General features: G+C 42.1%; 1 protein-coding gene across 2 annotated transcripts in view; it reads left to right on the forward strand.

Moving 5' to 3' along the window:
• Positions 1 to 533: 533 nt before the first annotated feature.
• LOC140736852 (MAP kinase-interacting serine/threonine-protein kinase 1-like) overlaps positions 534 to 14,853 on the forward strand; it is a 73,092-nt gene continuing 58,772 nt past the window's right edge. The window contains exon 1 of one of the 2 annotated variants that reach the window (XM_073062846.1): positions 534 to 647. The gene's annotated coding sequence lies outside the window, so the exon portion shown is untranslated. The remainder of the gene's footprint in view (positions 648 to 14,853) is intronic. The other variant, XM_073062847.1, reaches the window with a different exon arrangement.

Genomic DNA, 14,853 nt, shown 5'->3' on the forward strand with positions numbered 1-14,853 from the left:
CTGTCAGCTTTCTAAAGCAGCCAAGCACATTCCTATGTAAAGTAATTATTGGAAGACTGTTGTACAAATCAGATCGCACTAGGCAAAGTAAGTTTTCTTTTGCAGTTGAGAAAAAAAGTATCAGGAAAAAATAGTAGTGGAACTATTACATAGGCATTGCTGACCTAAAGCAATGTTTCAGTGTATTACTCATTTCATCAATGAGAATGATTTACAGCTGCACAAGCAAGTGCCTAGAGGGTTCTATTTGAATGTCATAAATATTATTCCTTGAAGATCACATTTTAGAATTGAGACCTTCTAGCTGAAGAAATACCAATTAAAGACAGCAAATTGCTACTTGAGTAAGCCACGACCAATTTAAAACAGTGCTTCAGGGTTTAGTTTAATTCCTTCAGAGGCTAAAGTAGAGCTAATTCCTGTACTGTCTCGGTTTCTGTTACTTGGATTGTAGACTTAGTTAAATAAGTGAAACTGGCCACTTTTTAAAAACAGCTGACTTTGACCTTAACAACGTGGCGCCGGCGGCGGAGGGGCCACTTGACCTTTCCGGTATGGCGACGCTGTGATGGCTTGTGGGTGTCGTCGGTACCGCAGTGCTGTGGGACATAGAAGATGGCGGAACTTCTAGCAGTCGGAGTTTTCAGGTAAGTGACAAGTCGATCTTCTTGTCGAGTCCGGGCTGAGTTTGTGTGCGAGCGTCTGCCGTGGGGCAAGGGGGAGCGAGGGAGTCGATGTGTCCCCAGCGGCCGGCTCCATGACAACCGCTCGCCGGCTCATCTCGGCTCTGAAAAATGGTTGTGCATTTTCCGCCGGCTGTTAACTTGGCGCTTCTTCCCCGGGACCAGGTTTTTGGAAGGACGCGATGTTTGCAGACAGCTCTCTTATGGTGATTGTGCTGAGTCAGTGTCCAATTCTTAAGGCTGTACGAGTCATGAGAGTGTGTACAGAGGCAGTGGGGGCATTCACTGCAGCCCAGACCTCATTAATTTGCAATTGATTTATTGTTTTGTAGGAAGGAGGGAGAAAAACTATATTCCTCCCTTTACTGACTGACGTGGCAAGAGCCCCTGTGTTCTCTCATACTATTTATACTCTGATGCCAACGGTCAATTCAGTTATAGGACGTAGTTAATTCGTATCAGTGCTCTCAGTAGGAAAATGCATGCGTAAGTCTCTTGCATCAGTGTGACCAATTGCATAATTAGTGCTTTAACATCCGGTTCGTTTGATCATGGTTGAAGCAGTGTCCCTAAAATAAAGTTATCATCAATTAAAGCCTGCTGCAGTCAGTTACTCAGAATGCTGCATTTCAGACTTTAGAGACCGTTCACCTGGTAGTAAAGCTGCCAGTTATTATAATCTACTTCTGCAATTTAAATTATAAGTATATAATTCTCACACCTTTGGAATCATTTAAGTTTTATTACTGATACAAGCTCCAAGGTGCCTGAAGCATCTTATCAGACCTTGAGAGGAAAGGGGAAGGTGGCTTGAAGAAGATGCTTTGCAGATATATTTCTGCTGTCTGGTATGATTTTTAAAAAAACAAAAATAAAATTTGAACTTTGCTGTTTGTATTGAAACAGAATATCAGAGAATCTATCAAAAATACTTCTGAATGAATCTAAATTATTATTTTAAAAGTAACTTATACAAGAGACCCTCATGCAAGATGTGGGAGATCTGGGAGACCTCTAGTCATCCTGATTGCTACATCTGTGAGAAGTCAATCTGGGTGCAGCACCTTACAGACTCTGTTAGGGAACTGGAGCTTCAGCTCATTTGGGAAAACGAGATGATAGATCAGAGCTATGGCGAGGTAGTCGTATCATATTGCAGGAGGTAGGTAGTTTTATGACTGTCTGGAGAGGGAAAGAGTAAGTGGATAGTGCACTGTACCCATCTGGCTGTTCCCTTCCATGATAGTTACAGCTCTTTGAATACTGTTGGGAGGGGAGGGGTTGTGGAATTACCTTCCATGGGAAAGCCACGGTGTTCAGGTCTCTGGTACTGAGTCTGGCTCCGTGGCTTTGAAGAAAAGGCATGAGAAGAGGGGGGAGCAGTGGTAATAGAGGATTTAATAGTTGAGGAACAGACAGGAGATTCTCTGGATGTGAAAGAGATTACTGGAAGGCATGTTGCCTCCCAGGTGCCAGGGTAAGGGATGTTTCAGACTGGGTTCCCAGCATTCCTAAGGAGGAGAGGAAGCAGGCTGGAGTTGTGGTACTTATTGGTACCAGCGACATGGGTAGGAAAAGGCATGAAGTCCTGAAGAGTGAATATAAAGGGGGGCTAGGTAAGCTGAAAAGCAGGATCTCAAGGGTAGTAATTTGTGGATCTCTAGATTCCCACACACCAGTGAGGGTAAGAGTAGGATAATTTATCAGGTGAATGTGTGTCCGAGGAATTGGTGTAGACACCAAGTTTCAGATTTGTCTATCACTGGGAGCTCTACCGGGGCAGGTTTGACCTATACAAAAGGGATGGGTTACACTTGAACTCGAGGAGGACTAATCAAATTTCACAATACATTTGTTATCAAAAGTACATACAGTCCTGATCAAATGTCTTGGGCACATATGGAAAAATTCTGTAAAGGGAAGATGCTTTCAAAAATAATGAAATGAAAGCTTTGTAAATATCAAAAATACTATAAAGAGCAATAAACAGTAAAAAAAAAACTAAATAGATCAATATTTGGTGTGACCACCCTCTGCCTTTTAAATCGTCAATTTTCTTAAGTTCTCTGTTGTGCAGTTTTGTAAGAAAATCAGCTGGTAGGTTGTTCCAAGCTTCTTCTGCAGACTTGGCTGTCTCTCTTGTTTCTGTCTCCAGGTAATCCCAGACAGCATCTAATGTTGAGATTAGGGCATCTGAAACCATATAAAAAACCTGTACCCAAGACCTTTGCACAGTACTGTCTGTCACCATATACAGCCCTAAGATTCATTTTATTGTGGGCATACACAGTAAAATGAGCACAATTGAATTAATGAAAGGCCACACCTAACAAGATGAACAAACAACAAATGTGCAAAAGATAACATTGTGTAAATATGAGAAGTTGAGATGAAGAGTCCTTGAAAGTGAAGTAGAATGAGTGAAGTTATCCCCTTTGGTTCAAGAGCTAATGGTTGAGGGGTAATAACTGTTCCAGAGCCTGGTGGCGTGGCTCCTGAGTCTCCTGTACCTTTTTTTTCCTGATAGCAGCCATGATAAGAGAGCATGACCTGCATGTCCTTGATGATGGATACGTCTTTCCTGTGACAGTGCTCTGAGTAGATGTGCTCAATGGTGTCTCTTTGAGGCAGGGAAAGGATGGTAGGTTGAATGAACCATGGTGGGCAACAGATGTGGAACATCTTGTCAAGAGGAAGTTAGAAGTAAGGATTAAACAGGGCCCTTGAGAGTTTCAAGGTAGGAGTTTAAGATGGGATTTAGGAGAGAGCTAGAAGCTCGCATGAGAAGGCCTTGGTATATGTGAAGAACAGGAGGGATGATTAGAGTGAGAGTAGGACAGATTAGGGATAGATAGATCAGAAGAGAAAATGTGTTCATGGTGTCAGAGGAGGTTGTTGGGGGGGGGGGGTCTTAATTAATACTTCAGTATTTGCCAGAGTGGGACATTAACGAATATAAGGAGTATCTGGCCTCCAAGTCCAAAGGGAAGTTACATACTTACTTGCAATGATCATTTGCCAGAAAAAGTGTAATTAAAGTATTTAGTTGCTATCCTTGTTTTATTATTCACCTGCCGGAAGTCACTTACACTGGAAATTTGCAGATGACATGAAGGTTGATGGTGTTGTGGTTGTTTAGAAGGTTGTCATAGGTTATAACAGGACATTGATGGGATGTAGAGCTGTGCTGAGAAGTGGTAGATGATATTCACTTGAAAAAGTGTGCAATTATAAATTTTGGATGGTCGAATTTGAAGACAGAATACAGGGTTAGTGGCAAGATTCTTAGCAGTGTTGAGAACAGAGGGTTCTTCCTTTCCATATCCATAGATCACTCAAGTGTGCTGTGCAAGTTGATAGGTTGGTTAAAAAGGTATATGATGTGTTGAACTTCATTAGTCAGGAGATTGAGTTCAAGTTCAAGAGTAATGTTGCAGCTCTATAAGTCTCTGGTTAGGCCATACTTGGAATATTGTGTTCATTTCTGGTCATCTCATTATAAGAAGAATGTGGAAGCTTTAGCGAGGGCACAGAGGAGATTTACCAGGATTAAAGAGCATGTCTTATGAGAATAAGTTGAGTGAGCTAGGGCTTTTCTCTTTGGAGTGAAGGATGGAGGTAACTTGATAGAAGTCTAGAAGGTGATAAAAGGCATAAATGGAGTGGACAGCCGGAGATTTTTCCCTAGAGTGGAAATGGCTAATACAAGGATGATTGAAGGAAAGTATAGGGGAGATATCAGAGGGAGAGATGGGTGGATGCGTGAAAGGTTCTGCCAGGGGTAGAGGCAGATACATTAGGGGCATTACAGAGACTTTTTAGATAAGCACATGGATGAAAGAAAGATGAAGTACTATGTGGGAGTGAAGGGTTAGGTTGATCTTCAAATAGATCATAGTCCTCCTTATCCATGGGTTCTGCATGCGCGGATTCAACCAACCGCGGATCGGGAAAACCCGGAAGTTCTCTCTCCAGCATTCGTTGTTTGAGTATATACAGACTATTTTTTTTCTTGTCATTATTCCCTAAACAATACAGTATAACAACTATTTACATAGCATTTACATTGTATTAGGTATTATAAGTAATCTAGAGATGACTTAAAAGTACAGGCAGTCCCCGGCTTATGAATGAGTTCCATTCCTGAGTCCGTCTTTAAGTTGGATTTGAAGTCGGAACAGGTACATCTGGTATTATTTAGCGTCAGTTAGTCAAATGTCTTTCTTAGTATGTATACATATTTTACCTTTCTATGCATATAAAACACTTAAGAAACATGCGTATTTCAATAATTAAACCACTGCGTTGCTCAATAATAATTGTAGCTTTCATTGGGGCAGGGCCTTTCACATGCTCCATTAAAATTGTCCCGATCATTGACCGACTGTAGCCTAATGCTTTTTCAATGACCGATGGCGTTTCACCTCTTTCCGATCGCTTTATTACTTCCACCTTATTTTCAATCATGATAGTGATTATTTTCATGAACAGAAACACTGCGGATTCAGAGCTATGTCGCCGGGTCCTAATGTCCACTGCACTGAACCACGTTAAATAAAGTCTGGGATTCCGTTGGGTCCTAAAGACCACTGCAATAAGACAGATTAAATAAGGGACTTGAGCAAACGAGATTTTTTGGTATCCACGGGGGGTCTCGGAACCAATCCCCGACTGTACAGTAAATGGTCAGTATAATGTGGTGGGCTGAAGTGTCTGTACTGTACTGTTCTATGTTCTAATGATGTTAAAGGGAGATAAAATTTCTTGCATAAAAATCCATGCAAGGGCACAGAACTAGGGAAGGCTTAATACAGTTTGGTGTTAGGCTGGGTTTTATAGGACTACAAAATGGATTACTATTTATCCAGTTTCAACCAGTCAATACTACATCGGCATGCACTCTTTCACTGTATCTGACACCATTTAATTGCCCAGAACAGTCTGAGGCTTGACATCTGATCTGAATTTTGATTGTTCATGATGCAAATTACTTTATACTGATATGAAACTCCAACTAGTTGAGAGATTAGCTTCAAAGAATCAAATTTAATTTCCTTTGGTTTTATGATTTCTATTGTTTTGGAACTTGTTGTTCAGTGTGTATAAATCTGTATTTATCATTGCTGTTTAGTAATTTAAAGAAGTTGTTATTTGTGACAGGATTATGCAAGATATGTCAAATGTAAAAAGAAAGGTGCAGAACAATGTTGAAAGTATCCTTTGTTGGATTAAAAAGTACTTAGAATTATTTTTGGTTTCCATTATTTATTGCCCAGTTCAATGCTTACAAGATTGGGTCTTTGGAATTGTGAATTTGTGAATTTACAGTATTTAAATCTTACATCTGTCCCACAACGTGAGGAAGTAAAAATCTTTGCATTATGACTTTGTTGCAATGCACAGACATGTGAATTTATAAGTCTAATGGGCTTCCAGAAAGAAGCTGTTCCGTATCCAGTTGGTCCTGGCTTTAATGCTGCAGTACCGTTTGACAGACGGAAGCAGCTGAAACAGTTTATGGTTGGGGTGATCGTCCAGGACTACTTTACAAACCTGCTGCTGAAAATATCCTCAATGGAGGGAAATTCACATCCACTGATGTGCTGGGCTGTCTGTAGCCACTCTCTGCAGTGCCCAGCGGTCAAGGTTGGTGCAGTTCCTGTACGAGGCGGTGATACAGCTAGTCAGGATGCTCTCGATGGTGCCCCTGTAGAAGGTCTTGAGGATTTGGGGGCTCATTCCGAACTTCTTCAGTCGCCTAAGGTGGAAAAGATGCTGTTGTGCTGTTTTTGCCACACAGCCAGTGTGTACAGTCCAGGTGAGATCTTCAGTGATGTGTATACTGAGGAACTTGAAACTGTCTCAGCTGCAGTCCCATTGATATTGCTTGGGTGAGCCTGTCTCCATTCCTCCTGTAATCTACGATCAGCTGTTTTGTTTTTTTTGGACATTGAGGGAGGGGTTGTTATCTTGGCACCACTGTGTCAAGGTATCAACCTCTCCTCTGCAGGCTGTCTTGTCACCGCTAAAACTAAGCGATCAATGTCATGTCATCTGCAAATTTGATCAGCAGATTGGAGCTGTGTATGGCACACAGTAGTGGGTGTAAAGGGAGTAGAGGAGAGGACTCAGGACACAACCCTGTGAGCAATACTTGAGATTTTCTGCTGGAAAATAGGGTGTTCCAGTTAGACTTGGCTTCCTTCGATGGTTGACAATCATGGGAACTGTTCAATTTGCATGAAATTTAATTGTGCTAGAATGACCTGTATTTGTATGAGCTTTAAATTACTATTTCACTGCAAATCTTCAGTTTGTCACTGATTTGAGGAATATACTGGACAAATACCTATTGACAGATTTATCTTCTTCTTAGGAAGTCCCTTGGGATCAAGGATGGTCTGGTTCTAAGATGGCTGATGATGCCACACTGGGAACCTTAATATTTTTTTTTCCCCACAGATGGGAGGGAGTAGCTAATGGGGTAGATAGATGGATAGTTTGGGAGATTGTGTGCTTCTTCTACACTTCTGCCATATTTTTGGGTATTCCCATCCAATGTTGCCAGTATCATCCCAAATGAAACTTCACCTCTTTTTTGAATGATTAAGGGTTACAAGTTCTCTGGAGTACATGGGAATGTTGTACTACTTCAAGGAAACTTTGAACATGCTTGAATCTTTCACTCTGTCCACCTGATAATTTTTTTTCATGACAGATCTCGCAATAAAATGTCTATTTTAGGAGCCTAGTGTTAAGCATGCGAATGACGCAGCCACTGCAACCACCAGCTGAGGCTAGCTAGAGTCTCTATGCTGGGATTGTCAGCCTGGGAGAGGATGCACGTGATGTTTCATTCATAACACCTGTGAATGTTGGAGGATTTTAGAGACAGTGTTAGTGGTATTTTTCCACAGTCTTAACATGCCTGCACTAGATAGTGCAGGTCTCAGAAGCAAGTATAAGGACATATTAATTTATCATGTGATTTTATTCTGAAAGCAGTTTTGATTGTTCTTTGCTGGTATGTTGTAACAGGAGGTCTAGAGCTGAAGAAAAGAGGCTGAAAACCAAGCAGGGATATAAATTGGCTGGCAAAAGTATAATACTGTCTGAACAATAGATTTGGTGTGTCTGAGTCAGAATATTTGACTGGCTTTCTCAGTATACGTTTATATAATTGTATTGTGGCCATCCTGGGAGCAGTCATTGTGTGAGTAGGCCAGTGTTAGTCCTTAGGCTTTGGCTCAGCAGTCTTCGCTGAGAGCAAATGAGGTGAATGTGAAACTCTTATTTCAGAGAGAAGGCACAAGTAAGATCAGATAAACTTTTTTTTTTACAGTCTGTAAATCCTTAGTCAGTATAGGCCGGATGGTTAAGGAGATGGAATGATCCACTCCTCAGATGTGGGATTTCAGGGTACCTGAATACATCTATAGGTATTGCACCCAACTTTAGCTCCTGACTGACAAGGTTAAGGAGCTGGAGCTGGATATATTCAGGACCACGTGGGAGGTGGAAAACCTCTTGGATGAAACATTTACTGAGGTGGTCATACACAGTGCAGTCTTCAGATAGTAGATGGGTGACCACCAAGGGGATTAAGGGAATAGGCAATTAGTGCAGGGTTCCCCTGGAGCCATTCCCCTCAGCAACAAGTATACCTCTTTGAGTACTGGTAGGGGAATGTCCTATCAGGGCATAGTAGCATCAGTCAGGCCAGTGGCACTGTGGCCAGCTCTGGGGCTAAGCAGGGAAGGGTAAAGTCAGGAAGTGCGATAATGATAGGAGACACAATAGTTAGGGGGAATGAACAGAAGATACTGTGGCCAAGAAAGAGACACCAGAATGGTGTGCGGCCTCCCAGGTGTAGGGGTCCAGAATGTCTCAGAGTGGCTGCAGAGTATTCCCAAGGCAGAGGGTGGGCAGCCGGATGTTGTGGTGCACATTGGTACTAATGACATGGGTAGAAAGTGAAAGTGGGGAAGAAATCCTGTGCAGAGAGTACAGGCAGTCTCTGGGTTACTTACGAGTTCCGTTCCTGAATCCGTCTTTAAGTCAGATTTGTACGTAAGTCGGAACAAGTACATCAAGTATTATTTAGCGTCAGTTAGTCAAACGTTTGTCTTGGTATGTAGTATATATTTTACCTTTCTATGCATATAAGACACTTAAGAAACGTATGTATTCCAATAATTAAACCATTGCATTGCTTAGTAATAATTGTAGCTTTCATCGGGGCAAGGCTTTTCACATGCTCCATTATTCTCACTTTATCCGTTATCCTTTAAAATTGTTCCCATCGTTGACCGACTGTAGCCTAACGCTTTTCCAATGACCGATGGCATTTCACCTCTTTCCCAACGCTTTATTATTTCCACTTTATTTTCAATCGTGATTGCTTCCCGTCAATGGAGCAGAAACATTGCAGGTGGCAGATCCGGACCTGCCCCGGCTCCCGAGGTCCGCTGGGTCCTAAGGACCACAGCACTGATTCCCCGTGAGACAGGTTAAATGAGACAAGTGGGGGATGTGCTGTGTTTGGGTAATTGATCCTGCACAATATTCTGCATCGGAATTTGAACTGGAGGTGGCAGTGTTTTTTTATGAGGTTGAGTTGCGAGCTCGACATCAACCCGGCATGGATGGTACAGGAGTCACTGGATCGATAATCAACCCGGCACGGGACCGGTCTGTCACTAAATCGAACTCGGGGAACCTCCGTTCTCTAGCCCGGTGTTGATCTGACTGCGCCACCAACCGACCGGAACGGGGGTGGGGCGGTGGGGGGTCAGGGTGAATCTTACTAAGAAAAATTTAAGCCAAATACAAAGTTAAACACTCAACACAGTGACAACGGCAATGACTTAAAATGGCGGACGGCATGGCGATCCGGCTTAAAATGGTGGACGGCGTTCTCCTTCCTCGGTTCGTAAGTACGAGTTGTCTGTAAGTCGGACATTCGTAACTCGGGGACTGCCTGAATAGTGTGTTGGGGAAGAGGCTGAAGAGCAGGATCTCCAAGGTAATAATCTCTGGATTACTCCCAGTACCATGTGCTAGTCAGGGGCAGAAATAGGATGAAAGTACGGATTAGTGAGTGGCTGAGGAACTGGTGCAGGACAAAAGGCTTCAGATCATTGGAACCTCTTCTAGGGCAGGGTTGACCTGTACACGAGGGACAGGTTGCACCTAAACTGGAGGGGGACCAATATCTTGGCTGAGACGTTCGCTAGTGTTACTCAGGAGGGTTTAAACCAGTTTAGCAGGGGACAGGAAGCAGACAGGATCAGGTCAGAAACTGGAGGGATGCAGGGGAAGATAGATGTCGGGACCAGTAGAAATGGGAAGGAGTAAAGTAATAGGTACAATGGGACAGATATTTTGAAGTGTGTATATTTTAATGATAGGAATATTATAAGTAAATGTGATGAACTTAGAACATGGCTCAGTTTATGGAATTTTGATGTTGTGTCCATTACAAAGGCTTGGCTGAGAGTGGGACAGGAATGGGTGCTTAATGTTCCAGGGTTTTCATGTTTTAGAAAAGATAGAGAGGGGAGGTAAAAAGGTAGTGGGGGGGCGGAGAAGAGGAAGAATTGCTTTACTAATCAGAGAAAATATAGCATCTGCACTCATAATGGAGGGCTTGTCCACTGAGTTTATATGGGTAGAAATCATAAATAGGAAGGATACAATCACGCTGATGGCTTTGTACTACAGCCCCTCCCAATAACCCTCCAGAATGCAGAACATTGAGAAGCAGATAAACAGGTAGATTAAAGAAGGGTGTTTAAAAAAAAAAATTAGGGTTGTTGTCATGGGGGAATTCAACTTCCCTAATATAACCTGGGACCTTCTTAGTGCAAATGGCTTAGATAGGGCAGAATTTGTCAGGTGCATTCTGGAGGGTCTCTTAAATCAATATGTGGGTAGTCCCAACAAGTGGAGAGGCTATACTGGATCTGGTGTTGGGTAATGATCCTGGCCAGGTGATGGACCTTTAGTGGGTGAACAGTTAGGGAGCAGTGATTGCAACTCCTTGCTTTTTAAGATAGCTATAGATTAAGTTAAGTGTGGACCTTGTGCGAGAGTATTAAACTGGAGCAGGGCAAATTGTGAGATCAAAGGGAGAGTTAACTGGGAACAGCTGTTTTTGAGCAAGTCCACATCCAATATGCGGAGGGTACTTGAAGACCGACTGCACAGGGTATAGGATGAGTATGTTTCAGTCAGAAGGGAGGACAAGGATGGCAAAAGTAAGAGAACTGTGGATGTTGAGGGAGGTGATGAATTTAGTCAAAAAGGAAAAGTATGTAAAGCTAGGGAGCTGGAATCAAACAGAGCCATGGAGGGTTATAAAGAAGCCAGAAAAGAACTCAAAGAGAAGTAGGAAAGCCAGGAGGGGGCTATGAAAAGTCCTTGGCAAGTAGGATTAAAGAGAATCCTAAAGTATTATATACATACATAAGGAACAAGAGGATATCTAGGGAGTGTGTGGGAACACTCAGGCTTAGATGGGTGGTGGGGCGGTGAAATATTTACTTGATGTAAGGGATGTGGCAAGGTCTTTACTGAGTACTTTACATCAGTACTTACTAAGTAGAAGATGTGGAGGACAGGGAGATCAGCGTTGCGAGTATTAACATACAAGAGCATTTTGAAGTAAAGGAAGAGGTTGTGTAGGGTTTCTTTAGAGCATTAAGGTAGATAAGTTCCCAGGGGATGATGGGATATACCCCAGGTTATTGAGAGAAGCAAATGAAGAGATTACTGGGCCCTTGACCAATATCTTTGTGTCCTCCCTAGCCACAGGTGAAGTCCCAGAGGACTGGCAAAGAAGGCTGTTTGAGAAGGGATAATCTTTTGACTTATGAGTCTTGTGTCAATGGCAGGGAAGTTACTGGAGAGAATTCTTAGAGATAGGATTTATGAGCATTTGGAAAACCATGGCCTAATTAGGAAGAGCCTGCATGGTTTTGTGTGGGGCAAGAATTGTCTTACTAACTTGATTGAGTGTTTTGATGAAGGTGATTGATTAAAATAGAGCTGTGGATGTTGTCCAAATGGATTTTATTGAAGTGTTTGACTAGGTCCCTCATGGAAGGCTCATCTAGAAGATTAAGCTCCATGGGATCCATGGCAAATTGGTTGTTTGAATTTAGAACTAGTTTGCCTATAGAAGTCAGAGGGTGCTGGTCGATGGGACCTTTTCCAGCAGGAGGTCTGTGATTAGTGGTGTTCCACAGGGATCTGTACTGGAGCCTCTACTGTTTGTGATGTATCTAATTGACTTGGGTTAAAATGCACATGGTAGGTTAGCAGGTTTGCAGATGATATGAAGATTGGTGTTGTGAATAGTGTAGAAGACTGACAAAGAGTACAGTGGGATATAGATCAGGTTCAGATATGGGTAGAGAAATGGCAGATGGACGTTAACCCGGCCAAATGTGAAGTGTTGCACCCTAGGAGGTTAAATCTAAACAGACAGTATGCTGGCTCCTTAAGTGTTGATGTGCAGGGGGATCTTGGGTCCCCAAGTCAAGAATGCCATACGCCTTCTTAACCACCCTATCAACCTGTTTAAAACTCTAGTTAGCCCGCATTGCACACAGTTCTGGTCACCCTATTATAGGAAGGATGTCGAGCCTTTGAAAAGGGTGCAGAAGAGCTTTACCAGGATGCTGCCTATATTAGAGGGCGTGTGCTATACTGAGAGTTTGAACTGACTTGAGGTGTTTTCTCTGAAGTGGCTGAAGGGAGATCTGAGGTTTACAATATTATGAGAGGCATAGATAGAGTAGATAGACAGTATCATTTTTTTTCCAGGGTTGAAATGTCTAATACCTGAGGGAGGAATTTGAAGTGAAAGGGGGTAATTTTAAAGGAGCTGTGCAAGGCAATTTTTTTTTACACAGAGAGTGGTGGGTACCTGGAATCTGCTGCCTGGGGATGGTGGTAAAGCAGATATGTTAGGGATTTTAAAGAAATGTTTAGATAAGCACATGAATGCGAGAGAAATGGATATTGTGTAGGCACAAGAGATTAGTTGGCCATTTGATTACTAATTTATTTGATTCGATACAACATTGTGGGCTGAAGAGCCTGTTCCTGGGCTGTACTGTTCTACATGAATGTTCTATATTGCATGTATCCCACTATTAGCTATATAATGTATCACTACTGATGTATTGCAGCAGTACTGCTGAGATGCGTTTCTTGTAAAATATGTTTTGCTCTGAATATTGAGTCTTGCAACAACAATGTTATAATTTTGCACAGTCAGTGCAGAGGAAATTAAAACGTGGATAAATCTTATTAACCTGGTTCTGTGTTCAAGCTTGCCTGGAATATATTATTTTTCAGATATATTGGCAGTTCATTTGACAGTGGGATGCCACAATTGAATCATACACTGCCTTGCTTGATGGGGCAGGTCTTTATTGGACACTGACCATGAAAGAGAATACTGACTATTTACTTATCTCCTCTCCCCTGTGATATTTTAGCTAACTCAGTGTATACATGCATCACGTAAATGCGTTCAACTAATGCTTTTTAATCCTTAAGCTCCTGTTTAGAGGAGCTGAGGAAACATTTCTGTAAATGAATGTTCCTGAGGGACAATATTGTATGAGGGTATATTATTTTTTTTTTGAATTGTTTGTAATTTTCAGTAAAATTAATTATAGATGTGCTTGAGTCATTTTCACTATAGTGATGGTGCAGTATGTACCTGACTGGATGGGTGAGTAGTTTGTGGAGATGTGCACTCCTTCCACCACTTGGGCAGGACTTTCTTTGTGTTCCCAACATATAATTTTGAGGTTGTCATTATCAACTTGAAAGCTCCTTCTCCACTTTAAGTGCAGGCAAATCAGAAGTTCCCAAGGACAATTGCACTTCAAGGAAACTTAGATCATTGTTTTGTAACTTTCTCTATTTGCTTGATTATCTCTTCCCATGATAGAGCTTGGAATAGTGTCCATTTTGGGAGTCTGGAGTCTGTTTTGTGAACATTGTGGCCTGTCTAATGTAGCCAACCAAGAGTAAATAGGTTAGAGATGTTAGTCCATGAAGGGTCAGAGCCGTCTCTATTTCCTGAGGAGACTGAGGTCCTTTAACATCTGCCGGACGATGCTGAGGATATTCTACGAGTCTGTGGTGGCCTGTGCTATCATGTTTGCTGTTGTGTGCTGGGGCAGCAGGCTGAGGGTAGCAGACACCAACAGAATCAACAAACTCATTTGTAAGGCCAGTGATGTTGTGGGGGTGGAACTGGACTCTCTGATGGTGGTGTCTGAAAAGAGGATGCTGTCCAAGTTGCATGTCATCTTGGACAATGACTCCCATCCACTCCATAATGTACTGGTTAGGCACAGGAGTACATTCAGCCGGAGACTCATTCCACCGAGATGTAACACTGAGCGTCATAGGAAGTCATTCCTACCTGTGGCCATCAAACTTTACAACTCCTCCCTCGGAGTGTCAGACACCCTGAGCCAATAGGCTGGTCCTGGACTTATTTCCACTGCATGATTAACTTATTATTTAATTATTTATGGTTTTATATTGCTATATTTCTTCACTATTCTTGGTTGGTGCGGCTGTAACAAAACCCAATTTCCCTCGGGATCAATAAAGTATGTCTGTCTGTCTGAATGCTGATATTGGTTTCATTAACCTTCAAGAGAATTTGGAAGATTTCTTTTCAGACAGCAGTGATATTTTTATACTGCCTTGAGATGCTTGTTCTTTGTAGATCAGCTCTGAGTAGCATATAGATAGATAGATAGATAGATACTTTATTCATCCCCATGGGGAAATTCAACTTTTTTTTCCAATGTCCCATACACTTGTTGTAGCAAAACTAATTACATACAATACTTAACTCAGTAAAAAATATGATATGCATCTAAATCACTATCTCAAAAAGCATTAATAATAGCTTTTAAAAAGTTCTTAAGTCCTGGCGGTAGAATTGTAAAGCCTAATGGCATTGGGGAGTATTGACCTCTTCATCCTGTCTGAGGAGCATTGCATCGATAGAAGGGTAGAGATCACTGCTGCCTGGTCTACCGTGAGCTTGAGCCATGTCTGAGACCTTGATCTTAAACTGGCCTCTTCCTGAATCTGATCAAGAATCATAAAGTTCTAAAACTTGTGATTT

The sequence above is a fragment of the Hemitrygon akajei genome, chromosome 12 (assembly GCF_048418815.1).
Source record: "Hemitrygon akajei chromosome 12, sHemAka1.3, whole genome shotgun sequence".
Classification (NCBI taxonomy): Eukaryota; Metazoa; Chordata; class Chondrichthyes; order Myliobatiformes; family Dasyatidae; genus Hemitrygon; species Hemitrygon akajei.